The sequence below is a fragment of the Lithobates pipiens genome, unplaced genomic scaffold (genome assembly GCF_037356315.1).
Source record: "Lithobates pipiens isolate NorthernLeopardFrog02 unplaced genomic scaffold, aLitPip1_a1.2 Scaffold_8, whole genome shotgun sequence".
In the NCBI taxonomy this organism is placed as follows: Eukaryota; Metazoa; Chordata; class Amphibia; order Anura; family Ranidae; genus Lithobates; species Lithobates pipiens.
Genome location: NW_027507903.1, coordinates 659,617,460 through 659,641,149, shown reverse-complemented (window position 1 = coordinate 659,641,149; position 23,690 = coordinate 659,617,460).

Sequence of the window (23,690 nt, the reverse complement as noted above, 5' to 3'; positions counted from 1 at the left end):
AGTTTAAAAATACTCACAAACAAACAGTCTGTACAAGCAGTGTATAAACGAGCTGCGGGCTCGGTCTACGTCACTTCCTGGTTGCTGTGTCCCGCACATGTTCGTCACGGGTCACGTGACTTCATCAGGGTATAAACACAACAGTAGGAAGTGTCCTTAAATAGCTTAAACAGTGCTAGTATATGGCAGCCATTATTATGGACACCCGGAAGTCAGCCGGCGGCCATTTTGTTGTTGATAATGTCGCCGGAAAGGGCACCGCGGCCATTTTTTTGGTGTCTGGCATACTAATTGTGTTTTAAAACCCGGAAATGGATAGAAGGCACCCGCCCATCTATCCATTAAACAGGAAATGCGGCTGGCGCCATTGATATAGTTAGTTATATGTCACAGAATGGTTAGTGAACATACTGGATATAGAGGACCGTTTTACATATGTAAATATAAATAAAGAAATGTGAACACAGATAAAACAAGCAAGATTGCTAGTTAAGGGACGTATTGAGTTATGTGGCACTGAATAAACCATACACTGTTAAGATATGAAAAATATATTAATAGATATGTATATGTATATGCCAATAGGTATATATATAACTATAAGGGGAAATAAAAATAAAATTAAAATTACATTTAATATAATCGGAGGGGAAAGGAAAGAAATTATTAAAAATTCCTGGAGAAAATCTTTAAAATATTAGAGGAATTTTTTTTAAATTAACAATTCAAATTAATAAAGCACTAGCGTAAAAGTCGCATCATTAATAAATATATCACAATTTTTTTTTTTTTAAATATAGACGTACCCGGAAATGACGTATATCACCGAGTGAATAAAACCATTCATCTAACAGTTATATTAAAACGTGAGAAAGATAATGGACATAATAACAATCATTAATCATAAGAGGGGGGGGAGGGGGAAGGGAAGATGACTATAAAAAGACGTGAAAAGCCTATCCATAGTGGGGGGAGTGCCCCGAATGTGCCTACGATTCTCCTATATTCAATAAACCACCTAAGGCAAAGTAGATTGATTTTTCTGTTATCCTGGAAAAGAACTTGCTGGTGCGATTTTAAAAGTCGCTAATAAAACAATTGAAGCTTATCCATAGTGGGGGGAGTGTCCCGAATGTGCCTACGATTCTCCTATATTCAATAAACCACCTAAGGAAGAGTAGATAGACTTGTACAGGGTGTTCGGGCTTTTCGAATTTGCCGCAAACAGCCCAAATTGTTCACTGTTCACTGAACAGGCAATGCTTGACTCGAACTCGAAGCTCATCCCTAGTGACCAATCACATCGATAACTCTTGTAAACAAAGGCTGCACGTTATAGCCCGGCCTTTGCTCTGTTTCCTCTCACAACGATTGGCACTCGGCACTATAGGAAACCCTCGTTGTGTACAAAAAAATCATCACCAGATTACCAGTCCGGTGTCACTATGGTGACATTGTGTGTAAGGCCGCGTACACACGCGGGGACTGTTCGCTCAACCTTGTCCGCTGAAGAGTGTTTCAGCGGACAGTCCGCTCGTGTGTGGGGCTTCAGCGGACAGTTTCAGCGGACTGTTTGACGAACAAAGTTTTTGGGAATTTCCGAAAAACTGTCCGCTGAAACTTGGTTTGAGCGAACAGTCCGCCCGTGTGTAGGCTTGTTCGCTCAACTTTTGAAATGAGGAGACTTTTCCCGCCCGGAGAAAAGTCCGCCCATTTCGAGCGCGTATCCAGGTAGGCGGGGCCCGCGAGGGAGACGTCGCGGGCACCGCAGCCTGGAATGGACTTAAAGGGACACCCAACGCCGAAAAAAATCGGCGTGGGGGTTCCCCCAAAGTCCACAACAGACCCTTGTTCGAGCACGCTACCCGGCCGACCAGGAAAGGGGGGGCGAGCGAGCGCGCCCCACCTCCTTAGCCGTACCAGGCCGCGTGCCCTCAACATGGGGGGTGCCTTGGGGAAGGGGGGGCCGCGCGGCCCCCCCACCCCAAAGCACCTTGTCCCCATGTTGATGAGGACAAGGGCCTCTTCCCGACAACCCTGGCCGTTGGTTGTCGGGGTCTGCGGGCGGGGGGCTTATCGGAATCCGGGAGCCCCCTTTAAGAAGGGGGCCCCCGGATACCGGCCCCCCACCCTATGTGAATGAGTATGGGGTACAATGTACCCCTACCCATTCACCTGTGAAAAAAAGTACAAAAAAAAACACAACACAGGGTTAAAATATTTTATTGCACAGCTCCGGGGGTCTTCCGTCTTCGGGGGTCTTCTCCGGACTCCTCCGCTATCTTCTTGTAGCTCTTTTAGTAGCGGAGGAGTCCGGCTTTCTTCCTCCCCGCCGCCGGCCTCTTCTCCCGACTTTGGGGGTCTTGTCCCCCTCTTCGGTTCTTCTGCCGGGCCACCGCGCCTTCTTATAGCTCTTTTAGAGGCGGTGGCCCGGTCTTCTGTCGTCGCTGTCGCCGCCTTCCGTTCTTCTTCTTCTTCTTCTTCTTCTTCTTCTTCTTCTCCAGGAGATGTTGACACGACGCTCTCTCCGGCCGGAATGCCAGAGCCGCGCTGCGCTGCCACTTATATAGTGCCAATGGGGCGGTGTCACATGGTATATGTCACATGGGTTGGTCACATGGGTTGATGTCACATGGTGACCCCGCCCCCTTACGATGTCATAGTCCCCATGTGACATCAACCCATGTGACCAACCCATGTGACATATACCATGTGACACCGCCCCATTGGCACTATATAAGTGGCAGCGCAGCGCGGCTCTGGCATTCCGGCCGGAGAGAGCGTCGTGTCAACATCTCCTGGAGAAGAAGAAGAAGAAGAAGAAGAACGGAAGGCGGCGACAGCGGCGACAGAAGACCGGGCCACCGCCTCTAAAAGAGCTATAAGAAGGCGCGGTGGCCCGGCAGAAGAACCGAAGAGGGGGACAAGACCCCCGAAGTCGGGAGAAGAGGCCGGCGGCGGGGAGGAAGAAAGCCGGACTCCTCCGCTACTAAAAGAGCTACAAGAAGATAGCGGAGGAGTCCGGAGAAGACCCCCGAAGACCCCCGGAGCTGTGCAATAAAATATTTTAACCCTGTGTTGTGTTTTATTTTGTACTTTTTTTCACAGGTGAATGGGTAGGGGTACATTGTACCCCATACTCATTCACATAGGGTGGGGGGCCGGTATCCGGGGGCCCCCTTCTTAAAGGGGGCTCCCGGATTCCGATAATCCCCCCGCCCGCAGACCCCGACAACCAACGGCCAGGGTTGTCGGGAAGAGGCCCTTGTCCTCATCAACATGGGGACAAGGTGCTTTGGGGTGGGGGGGCCGCGTGGCCCCCCTTCCCCAAGGCACCCCCCATGTTGAGGGCACGCGGCCTGGTACGGCTAAGGAGGTGGGGCGCGCTCGCTCGCCCCCCCTTTCCTGGCCGGCCGGGTAGCGTGCTCGAACAAGGGTCTGTTGTGGACTTTGGGGGAACCCCCACGCCGATTTTTTTCGGCGTTGGGTGTCCCTTTAAGTTCATTCCAGGTGGCGGGTCCAGCGACGTCTCCCTCGCGGGCCCCGCCTACCTGTACACGCACTTGAAATGGGCGGACTTGCCTCCGCCTTATGTGGGCGAGTCCGTTCATTTCAAAAGTTGAGCGGACTGTTCGCTCAAACTTAGTCCACTGAAACAGTCCGCTCAAAAAGTGCCGTGTGTGGGCAAGTTCGTTCATTCAAAAGTTTGGACGGACTGTTTGTCAAACAGTCTGACGAACTTAGTTGGGCGAACAGTCCGCCCGTGTGTACGCGGCCTTAGAGAAATGAGATGTTTTATAAAATGTATACATCCTTGTATATCACGGATTAAATGTACGATTGTTTTATGTAAACCACAGAGAAGATTCCATTTCCTGAAGCACATAAATCACAGGAGATAATAGTTCCGGGTTACAGAGAAATGGAGTTTCAGTTCCTGAAATATACACAATCAGTTCCATTTGTTTTTATTTTAGTTTGTGGGACTGAGCATGCTCACTTCTAAGATATGAAAATAAAGGTCAAGCCCAGACATATACCTCAACCAATCATATCTAGGGGAGGGGCCTAGTCAGGCTTGTAAAGGTAAATTATTGCAATTTTTCAGCTGTCAATAGGAGAAGTCAGATATGTGCCGATCAGGCTGACCTCTATGTATGTTGTCCCACCGCACGGGTCATAGAGGTCAGAACCAATAGGCAAATATCTGTCCTTTTCTTGTACCTTGTCTCCTCGTACGAGAATAAACTTCTTAACTTGATCCTGAGTGCGGTCTAAGGTGAATTTCCCTCACACATTGTACTGCTGTGGCTAGAGATATCAGACTGGTCACTGATGTCATTGTATGCCGGTACAGCCAGCCAGTGTCTCCGATCACTCGCCATAGCAGTACAATGTCACCAGACCAGTGTGACCATCAACAGTGTCCCTGATCACCATAACAAACAGTCCCAGTGTCATCAGACCAGTGTGACCATCAACAGTGTCCCTGATCACCATAACAAACAGTCCAGTGTCATCAGACCAGTGCAGCCATCAACAGTGTCCCTGATCACCATAATACCATTCCCAATGTCATCAGACCAGTGTGACCATCAACAGTGTCCCTGATCACCATAACACCAGTCCCAGTGTCATCAGACCAGTGTGACCATCAACAGTGTCCCTGATCACCATAACACCAGTCCCAGTGTCATCAGACCAGTGTGACCATCAACAGTGTCCCTGACCACCATAACACCAGTCCCAGTGTCATCAGACCAGTGCAGCCATCAACAGTGTCCCTGATCACCATAATACCATTCCCAATGTCATCAGACCAGTGTGACCATCAACAGTGTCCCTGATCACCATAACACCAGTCCCAGTGTCATCAGACCAGTGTCACCATCAACAGTGTCCCTGATCACCATAACACCAGTCCCAGTGTCATCAGACCAGTGTGACCATCAACAGTGTCCCTGATCACTATAACACCAGTCCCAATGTCATCAGAGCAGTGCAGCCATCAACAGTGTCCCTGATCACCATAACAGCAGTCCCAGTGTCATCAAACCAGTGTGACCATCAACAGTGTCCCTGACCACCATAACACCAGTCCCAGTGTCATCAGACCAGTGCAGCCATCAACAGTGTCCCTGATCACCATAACACCAGTCCCAGTGTCATCAGACCAGTGTGACCATCAACAGTGTCCCTGATCACCATAACACCAGTCCCAATGTCATCAGAGCAGTGCAGCCATCAACAGTGTCCCTGATCACCATAACACCAGTCCCAGTGTCATCAAACCAGTGTGACCATCAACCGTGTCCCTGATCACCATAACTCCAGTCTCAGTGTCATCAGACCAGTGTAGCCATCAACATTGTCCCTGATCACCATAACACCCGTCCCAGTGTCACCAGACCAGTATAGCCATCAACAATGTTACCGTATAACACCACACCAGTACCAGTGTCACTAGACCAGTACAGCCAGTCCCAATGTCATCAGAGCAGTGCAGCCATCAACAGTGTAGTGTCCCTGATCACCATAACACCAGTCCCAGTGTCATCAAACCAGTGTGACCATCAACAGTGTCCCTGACCACCATAACACCAGTCCCAGTGTCATCAGACCAGTGCAGCCATCAACAGTGTCCCTGATCACCATAACACCAGTCCCAGTGTCATCAGACCAGTGTGACCATCAACAGTGTCCCTGATCACCATAACACCAGTCCCAGTGTCTTCAGATCAGTGCAGCCATCAACAGTGTCCCTGATCACCATAACACCATTCCCAGTGTCATCAGACCAGTGTGACCATCAACAGTGTCCCTGATCACCATAACACCAGTCCCAGTGTCATCAGACCAGTGTGACCATCAACAGTGTCCCTGATCACCATAACACCAGTCCCAGTGTCACCAGACCAGTGTGACCATCAACAGTGTCCCTGATCACCATAACACCAGTCCCAGTGTCATCAAACCAGTGTGACCATCAACAGTGTTCCTGATCACCATAACACCAGTCCCAATGTCATCAGACCAGTGAAGCCATCAACAGTGTCCCTGATCACCATAACACCAGTCCCAGTGTCATCAAACCAGTGTGACCATCAACCGTGTCCCTGATCACCATAACTCCAGTCTCAGTGTCATCAGACCAGTGTAGCCATCAACATTGTCCCTGATCACCATAACACCCGTCCCAGTGTCACCAGACCAGTATAGCCATCAACAATGTTACCGTATAACACCACACCAGTACCAGTGTCACTAGACCAGTGCAGCCAGTCCCAATGTCATCAGACCAGTGCAGCCATCAACAGTGTCCCTGATCACCATAACACCAGTCCCAGTGTCATCAGACCAGTGTGACCATCAACAGTGTCCCTGATCACCATAACACCAGTCCCAGTGTCATCAGAATAGTGTGACCATCAACAGTGTCCCTGATCACCATAACACCAGTCCCAGTGTCATCAGACCAGTGTGGCCATCAACAGTGTCCCTGATCACCACAACACCAGTCCCAGTGTCATCAGACCAGTGTGACCATCAACAGTGTCCCTGATCACTATAACACCAGTCCCAGTGTCATCAGACCAGTGCAGCCATCAACAGTGTCCCTGATCACCATAACACCAGTCCCAGTGTCATCAGAGCAGTGTAGCCATCAACAGTGTCCCTGATCACAATAACACCAGTCCCAGTGTCATCAAACCCGTGTGAGCATCAACCGTGTCCCTGATCACCATAACTCCAGTCTCAGTGTCATCAGATCAGTGTAGCCATCAACATTGTCCCTGATCACCATAACACCCGTCCCAGTGTCACCAGACCAGTATAGCCATTAACAATGTTACCGTATAACACCACACCTGTACCAGTGTCACTATACCAGTGCAGCCAGTCCCAATGTCATCAGACCAGTGCAGCCATCAACAGTGTCCCCGATCACCATAACACCAGTCCCAGTGTCATCAGACGAGTGTGACCATCAACAGTGTCCCTGATCACCATAACACCAGTCCCAGTGTCATCAGACCAGTGTGACCATCAACAGTGTCCCTGATCACCATAACACCAGTCCCAGTGTCATCAGACCAGTGTGACCATCAACAGTGTCCCTGACCACCATAACACCAGTCCCAGTGTCATCAGACCAGTGCAGCCATCAACAGTGTCCCTGATCACCATAATACCATTCCCAATGTCATCAGACCAGTGTGACCATCAACAGTGTCCCTGATCACCATAACACCAGTCCCAGTGTCATCAGACCAGTGTGACCATCAACAGTGTCCCTGATCACCATAACACCAGTCCCAGTGTCATCAGACCAGTGTGACCATCAACAGTGTCCCTGATCACTATAACACCAGTCCCAATGTCATCAGAGCAGTGCAGCCATCAACAGTGTCCCTGATCACCATAACAGCAGTCCCAGTGTCATCAAACCAGTCTGACCATCAACAGTGTCCCTGACCACCATAACACCAGTCCCAGTGTCATCAGACCAGTGCAGCCATCAACAGTGTCCCTGATCACCATAACACCAGTCCCAGTGTCATCAGACCAGTGTGACCATCAACAGTGTCCCTGATCACCATAACACCAGTCCCAATGTCATCAGAGCAGTGCAGCCATCAACAGTGTCCCTGATCACCATAACACCAGTCCCAGTGTCATCAAACCAGTGTGACCATCAACCGTGTCCCTGATCACCATAACTCCAGTCTCAGTGTCATCAGACCAGTGTAGCCATCAACATTGTCCCTGATCACCATAACACCCGTCCCAGTGTCACCAGACCAGTATAGCCATCAACAATGTTACCGTATAACACCACACCAGTACCAGTGTCACTAGACCAGTACAGCCAGTCCCAATGTCATCAGAGCAGTGCAGCCATCAACAGTGTAGTGTCCCTGATCACCATAACACCAGTCCCAGTGTCATCAAACCAGTGTGACCATCAACAGTGTCCCTGACCACCATAACACCAGTCCCAGTGTCATCAGACCAGTGCAGCCATCAACAGTGTCCCTGATCACCATAACACCAGTCCCAGTGTCATCAGACCAGTGTGACCATCAACAGTGTCCCTGATCACCATAACACCAGTCCCAGTGTCTTCAGATCAGTGCAGCCATCAACAGTGTCCCTGATCACCATAACACCATTCCCAGTGTCATCAGACCAGTGTGACCATCAACAGTGTCCCTGATCACCATAACACCAGTCCCAGTGTCATCAGACCAGTGAAGCCATCAACAGTGTCCCTGATCACCATAACACCAGTCCCAGTGTCATCAAACCAGTGTGACCATCAACCGTGTCCCTGATCACCATAACTCCAGTCTCAGTGTCATCAGACCAGTGTAGCCATCAACATTGTCCCTGATCACCATAACACCCGTCCCAGTGTCACCAGACCAGTATAGCCATCAACAATGTTACCGTATAACACCACACCAGTACCAGTGTCACTAGACCAGTGCAGCCAGTCCCAATGTCATCAGACCAGTGCAGCCATCAACAGTGTCCCTGATCACCATAATACCATTCCCAATGTCATCAGACCAGTGTGACCATCAACAGTGTCCCTGATCACCATAACACCAGTCCCAGTGTCATCAGACCAGTGTGACCATCAACAGTGTCCCTGATCACCATAACACCAGTCCCAGTGTCATCAGACCAGTGTGACCATCAACAGTGTCCCTGATCACTATAACACCAGTCCCAATGTCATCAGAGCAGTGCAGCCATCAACAGTGTCCCTGATCACCATAACAGCAGTCCCAGTGTCATCAAACCAGTGTGACCATCAACAGTGTCCCTGACCACCATAACACCAGTCCCAGTGTCATCAGACCAGTGCAGCCATCAACAGTGTCCCTGATCACCATAACACCAGTCCCAGTGTCATCAGACCAGTGTGACCATCAACAGTGTCCCTGATCACCATAACACCAGTCCCAATGTCATCAGAGCAGTGCAGCCATCAACAGTGTCCCTGATCACCATAACACCAGTCCCAGTGTCATCAAACCAGTGTGACCATCAACCGTGTCCCTGATCACCATAACTCCAGTCTCAGTGTCATCAGACCAGTGTAGCCATCAACATTGTCCCTGATCACCATAACACCCGTCCCAGTGTCACCAGACCAGTATAGCCATCAACAATGTTACCGTATAACACCACACCAGTACCAGTGTCACTAGACCAGTACAGCCAGTCCCAATGTCATCAGAGCAGTGCAGCCATCAACAGTGTAGTGTCCCTGATCACCATAACACCAGTCCCAGTGTCATCAAACCAGTGTGACCATCAACAGTGTCCCTGACCACCATAACACCAGTCCCAGTGTCATCAGACCAGTGCAGCCATCAACAGTGTCCCTGATCACCATAACACCAGTCCCAGTGTCATCAGACCAGTGTGACCATCAACAGTGTCCCTGATCACCATAACACCAGTCCCAGTGTCTTCAGATCAGTGCAGCCATCAACAGTGTCCCTGATCACCATAACACCATTCCCAGTGTCATCAGACCAGTGTGACCATCAACAGTGTCCCTGATCACCATAACACCAGTCCCAGTGTCATCAGACCAGTGTGACCATCAACAGTGTCCCTGATCACTATAACACCAGTCCCAATGTCATCAGAGCAGTGCAGCCATCAACAGTGTCCCTGATCACCATAACACCAGTCCCAGTGTCATCAAACCAGTGTGACCATCAACAGTGTTCCTGATCACCATAACACCAGTCCCAATGTCATCAGACCAGTGAAGCCATCAACAGTGTCCCTGATCACCATAACACCAGTCCCAGTGTCATCAAACCAGTGTGACCATCAACCGTGTCCCTGATCACCATAACTCCAGTCTCAGTGTCATCAGACCAGTGTAGCCATCAACATTGTCCCTGATCACCATAACACCCGTCCCAGTGTCACCAGACCAGTATAGCCATCAACAATGTTACCGTATAACACCACACCAGTACCAGTGTCACTAGACCAGTGCAGCCAGTCCCAATGTCATCAGACCAGTGCAGCCATCAACAGTGTCCCTGATCACCATAACACCAGTCCCAGTGTCATCAGACCAGTGTGACCATCAACAGTGTCCCTGATCACCATAACACCAGTCCCAGTGTCATCAGACCAGTGTGACCATCAACAGTGTCCCTGATCACCATAACACCAGTCCCAGTGTCATCAGAGCAGTGTAGCCATCAACAGTGTCCCTGATCACAATAACACCAGTCCCAGTGTCATCAAACCCGTGTGAGCATCAACCGTGTCCCTGATCACCATAACTCCAGTCTCAGTGTCATCAGATCAGTGTAGCCATCAACATTGTCCCTGATCACCATAACACCCGTCCCAGTGTCACCAGACCAGTATAGCCATTAACAATGTTACCGTATAACACCACACCTGTACCAGTGTCACTAGACCAGTGCAGCCAGTCCCAATGTCATCAGACCAGTGCAGCCATCAACAGTGTCCCCGATCACCATAACACCAGTCCCAGTGTCATCAGACGAGTGTGACCATCAACAGTGTCCCTGATCACCATAACACCAGTCCCAGTGTCATCAGACCAGTGTGACCATCAACAGTGTCCCTGATCACCATAACACCAGTCCCAGTGTCATCAAACCAGTGTGACCATCAACAGTGTCCCTGATCACCATAACACCAGTCCCAGTGTCATCAGACCAGTGTGACCATCAACAGTGTCCCTGATCACCATAACACCAGTCCCAGTGTCATCAGACCAGTGTGACCATCAACAGTGTCCCTGATCACCATAACACCAGTCCCAGTGTCATCAGACCAGTGTGACCATCAACAGCGTCCCTGATCACTATAACACAAGTCCCAGTGTCATCAGACCAGTGCAGCCATCAACAGTGTCCCTGATCACCATAACACCAGTCCCAGTGTCATCAAACCAGTGTGACCATCAACAGTGTCCCTGATCCCCATAACACCAGTCCCAATGTCATCAGAGCAGTGCAGCCATCAACGGTGTCCCTGATCACCATAACACCAGTCCCAGTGTCATCAAACCAGTGTGACCATCAACCGTGTCCCTGATCACCATAACACCAGTCTCAGTGTCATCAGACCAGTGTAGCCATCAACAGTGTCCCCGATCACCATAACACCAGTCCCAGTGTCACCAGACCAGTATAGCCATCAACAATGTTACCGTATAACACCACACCAGTACCAGTGTCACTAGACCAGTGCAGCCAGTCCCAGTGTCATCAGACCAGTGTGACCATCAACAGTGTCCCTGATCACCATAACACCAGTCCCAGTGTCATCAGACCAGTGTGACCATCAACAGTGTCCCTGATCACCATAACACCAGTCCCAGTGTCATCAGACCAGTGTGACCATCAACAGTGTCCCTGATCACTATAACACCAGTCCCAGTGTCATCAGACCAGTGCAGCCATCAACAGTGTCCCTGATCACTATAACACCAGTCCCAGTGTCATCAGACCAGTGCAGCCATCAACAGTGTCCCTGATCACCATAACACCAGTCCCAATGTCATCAGAGCAGTGCAGCCATCAACATTGTCCCTGATCACCATAACACCAGTACCAGTGTCACCAGACCAGTATAGCCATCAACAATGTTACCGTATAACACCACACCAGTACCAGTGTCACTAGACCAGTGCAGCCAGTCCCAGTGTCATCAGACCAGTGTGACCATCAACAGTGTTCTCGATCACCATAACACCAGTCCATATGTGTGCGCAGCCTATTGCATTAGAGTATGTACCCCAAAACTCAAACACATATCTATGTGTGTGTGTGTGTGTGTGTGTGTATATATATATAGCAGTAGGGTAATTGATAGTGTCAGTAGAGCAGTGGACAATGTCAGTAGAGCAGAGGTTGGTTGGTGTCAGTAGGGCAGAGATTAGTGTTTAGTAGTTTATTTTTATTATATTTTTATTATTACTTTTTTACCATTTTATTTTTACAACTTTTTTTGCAATAATTTATTATTATTTTTTTACAATCTTTTACAAGTCCTATTGGGGGTCTTTGGTAAAATATCAGGGGTCTAAACCTGCCCCCGATGTCTCACTTTTGACACAGAGATTCCCCAGTCTTTTTTTTTCAGCAGCCAAGCAGCAGGGGAAATCTGTGCAGCACAGGGTGATTAGGGTGTGCCCAGGCACACCTGGCACACCCGGTGTGTACCCTATTCACCAGTCCCAGTGTCACCAGACCAGCGAAAGTCAGTAACAGTGTTCCCGATCATCACCACACCCGTATACTTGTAGTGTAACAAAGTCTATCAATCACCTTCAGTACTCTCATCCTGTGGGGTATTTCTGTACACTGTGATGATACATTAGTGCAGCAGAAGGGATTCCACCAATAACACGGACTGTTCTGTTGGGGAATTTCTTCTAACTTGTGGTTGAAGGAAAGAAAATTGTATAATCTGTGGCCTGCCTTAGAGGAGAGCACACTGCTGCCTGTTCCATAGAAACTTAGAAAAGTACCTGCAGAAAAAAGAAGTGAGAAGCCTTCAGGATACGGAGAAGCGGTCATACAGGACAGACACACCCTGAAAGATCAACGAGATACTGAGAGGAATGTGACAAATCAATACACAGCAAACAAGCAATGCAGGGGGAGAATGAGGGGAGTTGGAGCTTCAGTGAGACTTCCTCTGGTGAAGAGTGAATGGTAACAAGCCCTGAGCAGAGCGCCCCCAGCAGGTGACACCGGAGAAGTGCGGGCTCCTTACATTTGTCTCATTGTATGCTCTGGATCCAGAGGTGTTACTAGAAATGTAGAAGACCTGGGGGGGTAAAAATGTGACACAACGACCAGTGGTTGTAGACAAACCAATGGGAGAGAATACAGGGACATAAATAAAACCCGAGTCTCCCGGTACTCAGAAGTTATACTTTAATTGCTGGGCCATCAGCAAGAGTCTGACAGACATGAAAACTCCTCATCATCAATATTTTCTATCTAATATTCCCCTCTCAGCACAAATCTTCTTCCCCAACCAAATCCCTCCTTAAAACATCAATCCCCTCTTTTCCAAATCCCCCCTCCAATCACAAATTATTTCCTCTGACTATCCCACAAATCCCCCTCCCATCACAAATCCTCTCCCACCAAAAAAATCTTTCCCCCCATCTATATCCCCCTTCCCAGCAACATTTTTTTTTATTCCAATAAGTTTTTATTGAATTTTGTCAGAAAAGGTACAAAGTATACCGTGAATATAGTATAACACAATAACGAGATAATAAAAACATAATAAAAGTAGCGTCTTCTCTTATATTTAACCAAGCAATTTGTAGGCACTTATACAATGTATATATTGGTGAGATTCTTATTAGAATGAAATAGGAGGGCTTAAGGCTTTGAGCCCGACAGCATGGGCATGCGGTCACCCTTTCCTTTATTAATAAGAGAATAGAAGCAATAGTGTAAATATTTAGGGCTATATACAGGTTAATGTATTTGGGTTAATGTCCCTTTAAGAGAATGGCAATTTGGGCAGGGGGCGGGGTTAAGGGTTGCAAGGCTATTGGTGATATCCCAAATGGTCATGTGACCCATGGGGAATGTTCTGGAAAGGGGCTCATTATATATAGGACCCTCTCACAGGGGCACTCACACCTCTTCCCAGCCAGGCAGTGAAGGTGCAACAAGCTCAGTGAAGGTGAAAACAGGCTCCTGAAGTACTTCAGTCATGGCTATGAAAACCTTAATGAGGCAAGTGTTGGAGAAAGCTGGGGATAAAGGTGGAGAAGAAGGACTTAGAAAATGCCCGGCTTCGGCAGAGAATGATAATGAGCAAAGTGTTTTGTCTGAGGTAAATTCAGTACAGTATCCTGTGGTATTCCCCTGTAGTCAGAGGTAGAACAGCTGTTAATGACATTCAAAACCGCCGGACCCGCCGCCATGAACCGTCTCCGCAGCCGCCGGTGTCACAGGACAGAGAAGACAGCAGCACAGCACGGCTGGAAGAACCAGCAGCCACTATGCAGCATCGGGTCAGCTTGAGAGAAAAGAAATAGAGGAGGGTCCGCTCCCCATCGCCGCCCAGAGGCAGTGCTGGGTGGGCTAGAGGAGCGTCAGCTATACAGAGGACAGAGGCTGTGTCTGCGGTTGTGAGGAGAGACAAACCATGCCCAGTATTATTACCACAGCATGCGGCTGCAAGCAGTGTGAGTATAACAGACATCCCGCGGATGGCCACTGGAGGCAACAGAGAGCAGCATTATGCTGCTTCAGATATAACAATTGCTCCAGCGGCCCCCTGGTGGTATAGGTGAGTTAGCACACACACTTAATAGCATTATGGAATCCATTAAGAGATTAGCTGACACTATGAATACACCTGCAATTTAAAATAGTAATTATGGTAATGTATGGTCTAATCAAAACAGACATTCTGTCAGCTTAGGCAATATAGGTAATGTTAATAACAATCAGCTAATGTTAATTCGCAATATCTATTACCAGCTGAGATTAATATATCTAGCGCATCAGTACCAGAAGTGTGCTTTAAAGAGACATTACCATGTGAGATCTCGCTGTTAGGTTACCACCTTACTCCTCAGACTAAGGAAAAAATATGGAAAGGTCAATTCGTAGATATTCTGTCGCTTATTCCATAAAAAAAAATTAAAAAAAGGAATTTGTCAACAGAAATGACAAAAAAAATAAAATCAGATGAGAAAGATGAGGGTGATAGGAGAAGACCGGTGTCGAGGTCTTTTAATAATTGGTGGCAGTCATTTACAATATACTCCAGTGTGGTAGGTGAGAAGCACCCGGAGTATTGCAGCGGGATGTTTCAACACATGGAGCATGTGCTAGAAGCGTATAAAAGTTTTGTAGGTCTAGAATGGTTTCAATATGATGAGGCATTTATAAAAAAATGATCAATCTACCCATCATTGAAGTGGAGGCAATAAGGAGGTCGGGTTGTGGCTTAACCTGATGGTGCCACAGAAATTGGGTTTCATTAGGCAGCTGCCACAATCTACAGTGTCCCCTTATAAAAGGGTATACTGCTTTGCTTACAATGAGAACCAGTGTAAATGGGGGGGGGTTGTGCAAGTACAAGCATGAGTGTTCTGGACCCCACCCTTTGATCAGGTGTTTCAAAAAGGAATTCCAATATTCAAAGCTCCCAGAGGGATATTTATACAAAAAGCTCACACCCCAGTGAAACTGGCAAGTATGCAGCAATGGTTGGACATATACCCAGACCAGGAGACAGCCAAGTTCCTAATTGAAGGTTTCTCTTTGCCAGTATTTCAGGGTGAAGGGTGTGAGCCAGGTAAAATGTAAAGTCAGTGGATACTTCCGCACACATTGTTAAAGAGAAGTTAATTAAGGAAGGTAGGATAGCAGGTCCATTTGATTCCCCTCCTTTCTCACCGTTTAGGATATCGCCGTTAGACATCATACCCAAAAAAAAATGCTGAATTCCATTTCGCCTAATCCACCATTTATCATTCCCAAAAAGTATCTTGTTAAATGATGAAATAGATGCCGGCATGTCATCAGTATCATATTGCACGTTTGAAGAGGCTATTCAGCATATTAGGAAGTTTGGGAAAGGTGCGTTGCTTGCGAAAGCAGACATAAAGGCGGCCTTCAGGCTGCTACCGATTGGCAGTAGCTTTCAACTCCTTGGGTAGGTATTTTTGAGGGCAAATACTACTTTGATATGTGCCTCCCTATGGGATGTGCCATATCTTGTGCATATTTTGAAAAAATTTGCAACCTTTCTCCAATGGGTTGTGGCTTTTCAATCTGGCTACCAATGTATATTACATGACCTGGATGACTTTTTATTCATTGGTCCGGAGCAATTTCCTGCCTGTTATTTTATGTTACATCTGTTTAGTGCGGTAGCGCATCATTTCCGTATCCCACTAGCTAGCGAGAAAACAGTTTTTCCTTCCTCGATTATAGCATTCCTAGGTGTCAAGATTGACACTGTTAATCTGATATTTCAGTTACCTGAATCTAAAATCTTTAAGATTAAAGCTTTAATTTCAGTGTTGATTAGGCGTAAAAAAAAGTGTTATTAAAAGAACTCCAATCTTTATTAGGCCTTCTGGCATTCATGACAAGGATTATGGCAGTTGGCAGAATCTTCTCGCGGCGCTTGTACTTGGCCATGTCTGGAATGAAATCACCATTTTCCCACATCAGATTGACAGTTGACCTCAAGGATGGACCTGTCAGTTTGGTTTAAATCCTTTGATATATACAATGGCAGATCATTTTTTCAGGAACAATTTGTGTCCTCATCCGGCCTTGTGCTATATACAGATGCTGCAGGCTCATATGGATTCGCAGCTATTTGGAAGACTCGCTGGTGCTGTGGTAAGTGGCCTGTGAGTTGGGAGACAAATAAAGCCACCAGAAGCATAGTAGTGTGGGAGCTTTTCCCTTTAGTGGTTTGCGATAGAAATATGGGGGGAGCAATTTGCAAATAAAAGAATCCTGATTAATTCGGATAATAAAGGGGTCATATATGCTGTGAATTGTTTGTCAGCCAAATCTATACAAGTGGTCAAATTACTAAGATACTTCGTGTTTCTTTGTCTTAAATGTAATATTTGGTTAAAGGCCAGGCACGTCCCAGGGAAGGAGAATCAAATTGCGGATGCATTATCTCGATTTCAGGTATACCGATTTCACCAACTCCTGCAGAATGCGGACAAAGAAGGTAATGTGTGTCCAGAAAATCTGTGGAGCCCAATTTAAAGGTTCTTACAAATGCGATAAGACACTCTGTGGCAGAAAATACATGGGCTGAGTACTCAGCCGCATGGAATAGGTGGTGTCATTTTGCTATGGAAATGGATATACAATTTGAGTCACGTTTCCAAAATCATGGCGGGTTTATCTTTTTTTTCTTCAAATTAAAAATATTTTAAATTAAAAAATTACGGCTATATTATTTAACCACTTGCTTACTGGGCACTTAAACCCCCCTCAGTCCCAGACCAATTTTCAGCTTTCAGCGCTGATGCACTTTGAATGACAATTGCGCGGTCATACAACACTGTACCCAAATGAAATTTTTATCATTTTTTTCCCACAAATAGAGCTTTCTTTTGGTGGTATTTAATCACAGCTGGGAGTTTTATTTTTTGCTAAACAAACAAAAAAAATGCAAAAAAAAAAATCATGTTTAATAGTTTGTTATAAAATTTTGCAAACAGGTCATTTTTCTCCTTCATTGAAGTGCGCTGATGAGGCGGCACTGATAGGCTGCACTGGTGGGCACTGATAGGCTGCATTGGTGGGCACTGATAGGCACAGATAAGGCGGCACCGATAGGCACAGATAAGGCGGCACTGATGGGCAAAGACGGGCACAGATAAGATGGCACGGATGGGTGGCACAGATGGGTGGCACGGATGGGTGGCACTAAGGGGCACTGATAGGTACCACTGATAGATGGGACTGATGGGCACTGATAGGTGGCACTGATAGGTGGCTCTGATAGGTGGCACTGCTGGGCACTGATGGGGGGCACTGCTGGGCACTGATGGGCGGCACTGCTGGGCACGGATATGTGGCACTGGGGTGCAGCACCTTTGTTGAGGCAGATTGTGGGCACTGCTGGGTGGCACTGCTGGGTGGCATTGTGGGCACTGCTTGGTGGCACTGTGGGCACTGCTGGGTGGCACTGTGGGCACTGCTGGGTGGCACTGACAGGGGGGACACATTTTTTATTAATGTGGCAAAGCAGGGGACAGGTGGGCACTGGCAGGGCTGGCCGTGATCGGGACTTATGTCCCGATCACGGCCGCCGGTGATCGGCTTTTTTTTTTCTCCTCGCGCTGACAGCGCGAGGAGAAATAATAGCCGATTACCGGCTCCGTTATATCACATGATCAGCTGCCATTGGCTGACAGCTGATCACGTGATAAAGGGTCGGGATCGACCCCTTGCACGGATCGGTGATCAGGCGAGTCTCGTAGACTCGCCGATCACGGGCCGCTCGTGCACGGGACTACGTCAATAGACGTAGTCCCGGCAAAGGAGATCCGCGCTGTAGCCGTCATTCGGCTATAGCGCGGGTCTCAAGTGGTTAATACTGCGTTTGTATTAGCCTTTTTGGGGCTCTCAGAATATCTGAGTTGCTGCCAAAAAAACAAAAAAGTAATGGTGGATTTACTAAAAAAGAATGTGATTGTCTCGGTCAAATTGTTCATCCCTGTGTCAAAAAACAGACAGGTTAGGAAAAGGCAGTTGGGTACCTTTAAGTTGATGTGGAGATGAGGATATATGTCCAGTTAGAGTCATAAATGGTTACCTGGTAGTTAGGCCAATAGGAAAGGGGAATTTTTTTTTTTTTTTTTTGGGTTGATGCTGATGGGTCCCCTCTTACTCAGTATCAATTCAATTACATATTAAAGGCTTGCTTGAGAAAATTGAATTTGCATCAATTTAAGTTTATTTCTCATTCTTTCAGGATCGGGGCAGCTACGGAAGCTGCTAGGATGGGATTGGATGATGCAATAATCAAACGGTTGGGGAGATGGGAATCTCAACGTTTTCAGATTTATGTCAGACCTGATCTTTTTCTTTAAATTCTAGGTAATAGAAGAGATGTTTGGATCCTGAGCCACTCTTTTTGTATACTGGGCTAATAAAAGAGCCAAGAAACGCTGCTATATGTCCAATTTGTCTATGGATCCTGGAGAAATTTCATGAATTAAATTATGAAGTGATTGAAGTAATGAAGTAATGAAGTAATTAGAGGTCTTAAATTAGGCTTATTTATTTATTTATTTATTTATTTTTATGTCTCTAGATTGATTGAGTCATGGCCAGTTCCGGATGCATTAACAGTACACCTAGGGGGAAATGATGTGGGGAAAGTTAGAACTCTGGACCTCATGTCGTTGTTTAGATGTGACCTAATTAAGGTTAAGTTATCTTTTCCGAATACCAGAATTATCTTTTCGGAGATAATCCCTCGGCTAGTATGGCTCCAAGAAGTTCATTTAAAAAAAATTAAAGAAAATTAGGAAGAGATTGAACAGGTTTATGGAAAAATGTATGCTGCGCATTTGGTTAAAAGATTTCGGTATGCTCGAGTCCTTTAAGACTGAGCTGTTTTGAAGTTGATCGTTTGAAATATAAGAATTCTATGATGCAATAAAATGATCAGAATATGGTTATTATTTATTTATTGACTTGAATATACCAATAAATGTGCAGCGACCAATTCTTTGCCAATAAGTGTGTTGGGTTATTATTTAACCACTTACCGACCAGCGCACGCCGATGTACGTCCTATTTTTGAAGAGGGATATCTTGGTAACGGGAGCAGCTGCTGCCACAACCGAGATATCCATCTCTTCAGGCACCGGTCATCTGTACGATAACGGTGGTCTCCGCGGTGGATTCGCTGCAAGATCACCGCTGTCGGCGGCGGGAGAGGTGCCACCCCCCCTCCCGCACCTTCTGCCACTTACCGGAGTCGTCGGTAGCGGCGGAGGCAATCGGGTCCTTTCGCTAGCTGGGTATGGAGACGAGTGAGGCTAAGATGGCTCCCCACTCGTCTCTATACCATAGGAGGGCGGAAGCGACATCAAAACATTACTTCCGCCCATACCTCTTAAAGGTATATTTTTTTATTGAAATTTCATTTTTTCTTTTTTTTTTTGTTGCATTTTAGTCCAAATATGAGATTTTTGACCCCATATCTCATATTTAAGAGGACCTGTCATGCTTTTTTCTATTACAAGGGATGTTTACATTCCTTGTAATAGGAATAAAAGTGATCCATTTTTTTTTTTTTTTTAAACAGTGTAAAAATAAATAAAATCAATTAAAATAAATAAGAAAAATAAAAAAAGGTTTTTAAAAACACCCCGTCATGACGAGCTTGCGCACAGAAGCGAGCGCATACGTGAGTAGCGCCTGCATATGAAAACTGTGGTCAAACCACACATGTGAGGTATCGCCGCGATCGGTAGAGTGAGAGCAATAATTCTAGCCCTAGACCTCCTCTGTAACGAAAAAATGCAACCTGTAGAATTTTTTAAAGGTCACTTATGGAGATTTTTTGAGGCTAAAAGTTTGACGCCATTCCAAGAGCGGGCGCAATTTTGAAGCGTGACATGTTGGGTATCAATTTACTCGGTGTACCATTATCTTTCACAATATAAAAAAAAAAAAATTGGGCTAATTTTACTGTTGTCTTATTTTTTTATTCAAAAAAGTGAATTTTTTCCAAAAAAAGTGCGCTTGTAAGACCGCTGCGCAAATACGGTGTGAAAAAAAGTATTTCAATGACCGCCATTTTATTCTCTAGGGTGTTAGAAAAAAAATATATAAAATGTTTGGGGGTTCTAAGTAATTTTCTAGCAAAAACAAAACTGTTTTAAACATGTAAACACCAAATCTGAAAAAGAGGCCTGGTCCTTAAAGTGGAGGGCCACCCTGAAAACAAAAAAATATAAAAAATTACAAAAAAAATATAAAAAAAAAAAAAAAATGACAAATTATTTTTTTTTTTTACTTACCAGAAATGCCTGTTGCTAGGCACTTTCTCCTAATCTTCCTCTTCCTCCTCCGCGGAGATCTTCTGTCTTCTCTCTTCATCGCGGCGTCTTCTGGGTAATGGGTCGCGCTGTGTTCTGGGAACTGTGTGTTCCAGAACATAGCGCGTCCCATTCAGAAAGCGCTGCGGGACTCGCGCATGCACAGTAGCTGTGGGACTCGCGCATGCGCAGTAGGAAACGGGCAATGAAGCCGTAAGACTCCACTGCCTGTTTCCCTTACAAGGAATGGCGGCGCCGGGACCCGAGAGCCGAGGGACGGGTCGGCCTCGGGCGGCCGACATCGCGGGCGCCCTGGACAGGTGAGTGTGTTTATTAAGTCAGCAGCTGCAGTGTCTGCAGCTGCTGACTTTTTTTTTTTGTTTGTTTAACCGGCCCTCCACTTTAAGTGGTTAAATAGGCTATATAAGTTTTGGTATTCGGGGAGGGTAGGTGCGGCCTGCATTCCCATGGTAATGTAGCCAAGTAGCTCTATGATCAAAAACAAAAAGATCAAACAACCAATCAGCGACATGGGATTCTCTTCAATTAGCTGAGTGTGAAACACTGAGCCAATGAGAGGAGTTTAAATATGTACATCACTCCTATAGACAGGCAAAATCTCAATCATAAAGAAAGGTAGAACAACTTGGTCTCATACCCGTCTATTTCATCCCCAAGACAAGGCACTTGGATCAGCCGATTCATCCCCACAGTATGGATATATAGAGGAACAGCACATCCCCTAGAGAGCACACAGGATGCCAGTCTCAGGAGATGTCTAAGAGACAAAAGTATATAAGAGGGAGAGAAAGGATAGAGAGGCATTAGGAACAATGTCCAAAATAAACCCCTCACCCATGATACACACAATGAATAATACAGATTGCAGGGGTTTGTGCAATCATATCATGGCCCTTGTACATACGGTCAGTGTACAAAGGTAACCTGGTATAACTCCCTTAGTTGGTGAACAAGTAAGCAGGCAAACAATTTTTTTTCAAGGAAAAGAGAAAAATGATATACAAAGTACCTCTATGGGAAGATCAGCAGCCACGTTGTCCGTCTGATACTTATGACAGCATGAGACTGGACAAGTGTGTGCTGCATTTAAGCCCAACAGCTGATCGCTGAATCAGCTACAGCTGGAGCAAAGGAGGTTAGATATGTAAAAAGGGAGGGAGGGAAGAAAACGCCCCCCCCCCCGGATCATCGGCATGCAGGCCCGCTCCCAACCCCTTCCCAATGACGGACGCTAAAAATGGCAATGGCGTCATGGTATACGCCCCCAAAGGGGGTGTGGCCATGGGGAGGGAGGTGACCGGCGTCCGCGTCGATCGCCCGCAGCACGCCGATCACCAGGGCAACATGAGACAACACAGTCTCCAGCACAGGCAGCCAGAAGTACGGCGGCCACAAGGGTCCATAACAAAAAAAAAGATGACCCCGTGCGTCGAGTGTGCCATCCTCCCGAAAAATGCCGATCCACAATCATACTCTCCCGAACTCATCGAGATGTCAGAAAAGAATCCCAAAAGGCAGAGACCCCTCCACTATACTTAAGGGGCGACATACCACACAGGGAAAGAACCTATACACAGAATCCACTGGATAAGATAATGAAAAGAGGGGAAGGGCATCCATGAGAAGTCAAAATAAGATTTAAGAAACATATAGAATGCATAAATATAGAGAGCATTATTCATACAAAATATGGAGAAAAGAACAGGGGTCATTACAGCACAGGAAAGTACAACGTAGATCTCCCATGGGAATCACCAATTAATAATATGGTCTGCAATTTTCAACTATACATAGTCCAGATGGATATATATATATATCATTAAATTACTGATGCAGAAACTCCTCCCAAGATAAAAAAAGAGAATATTGGAATACTTGGAATTGAGGTCACACAGTCCAAATGATTAATGCCACGGTTAGAGCTTATAATGGTATCACTTTTACGTACCGCTAGTTGTTGTTAATCCAAATGTTAGACATTATGATTCAAAAACTCAAATTCCCCAATTACTACCAACTGGGTTAATAATATTGAGACATATTGGCCTCAATGCAGTCCCACTCCGACCCCCCCCCCCCCCCCCCGAGGTAAACCCCTCGAGAAAGGGTTGGAATGAGACAGCATCATTGAGACCAGGAGGTTTGGTTGCCTGGAGGCGATAAATCCATCTCTGCTCGCATTGCAGAAGGATTTTGTTCCAATCGCCTCCACGCAACCCAGAATATACGCCATCCAAGATCAGAAACGAGACATGTGGAAAAGTTCCCACATGGACCGCAGTGACATGTCGCCCAAGAGGTAAGTCTGGATTGCATGATTTCATTGCAGCAATGTGGCAGTATGCCCGTCTCCAGAATTCTTGATTCGTCTTACCTACATAATAGCACGAACAGTCACACAATAGTAAATATATAACACCAATCGTCTTACAATTCGCGTAGTGTCGAGGTTTGTATTTTTAGCCATTTGGAAGTCTAATGTTTGAACTGATGTTCATGAATTGGCAGTATGGACACCCACCACATCTGAAGGTTCCCATCCGTTTACAGGGGTCACGTTTGCCCCCTCCACCCAAATATTCACTAGACACCAGACTATCACCAATCGATTTATCCCGTCTGAATGTGAAAGAGGGTTGATCCGAAACAAAGGGACAAATGGTGGGATCCATTTTCAGTACATGCCAATACCGTTGTACTATTTTCTGTAGACTTTTATGTTGGTTGGAAAATGTAGTTATAATTCTAACTGGATTAGTTTTATTTTGCTTTGATTTAGGATGAAGTATAAGTTCCCGTCTAGTTTTGGCCTTAGCTCGTTTGAATGCTTTCTTCAAGCATTTTTTTAGAATACCCACGTACCAGGAGTCTGTCCCTCAATGCGTCAGCCTCTTTTTGAAAGACATTGTCATCAGTACAGTTCCTCCTGACACATAGGTATTGACTATATGGAATTGACCGAATGAGGGGCTGTGGGTGAAAGCTGGTGGCATGTAGAATGGAGTTACAAGCCGTCGGTTTACGGAATAGGGAACTAGTCAAAAATCCATCCGGATGTCGATGAAAA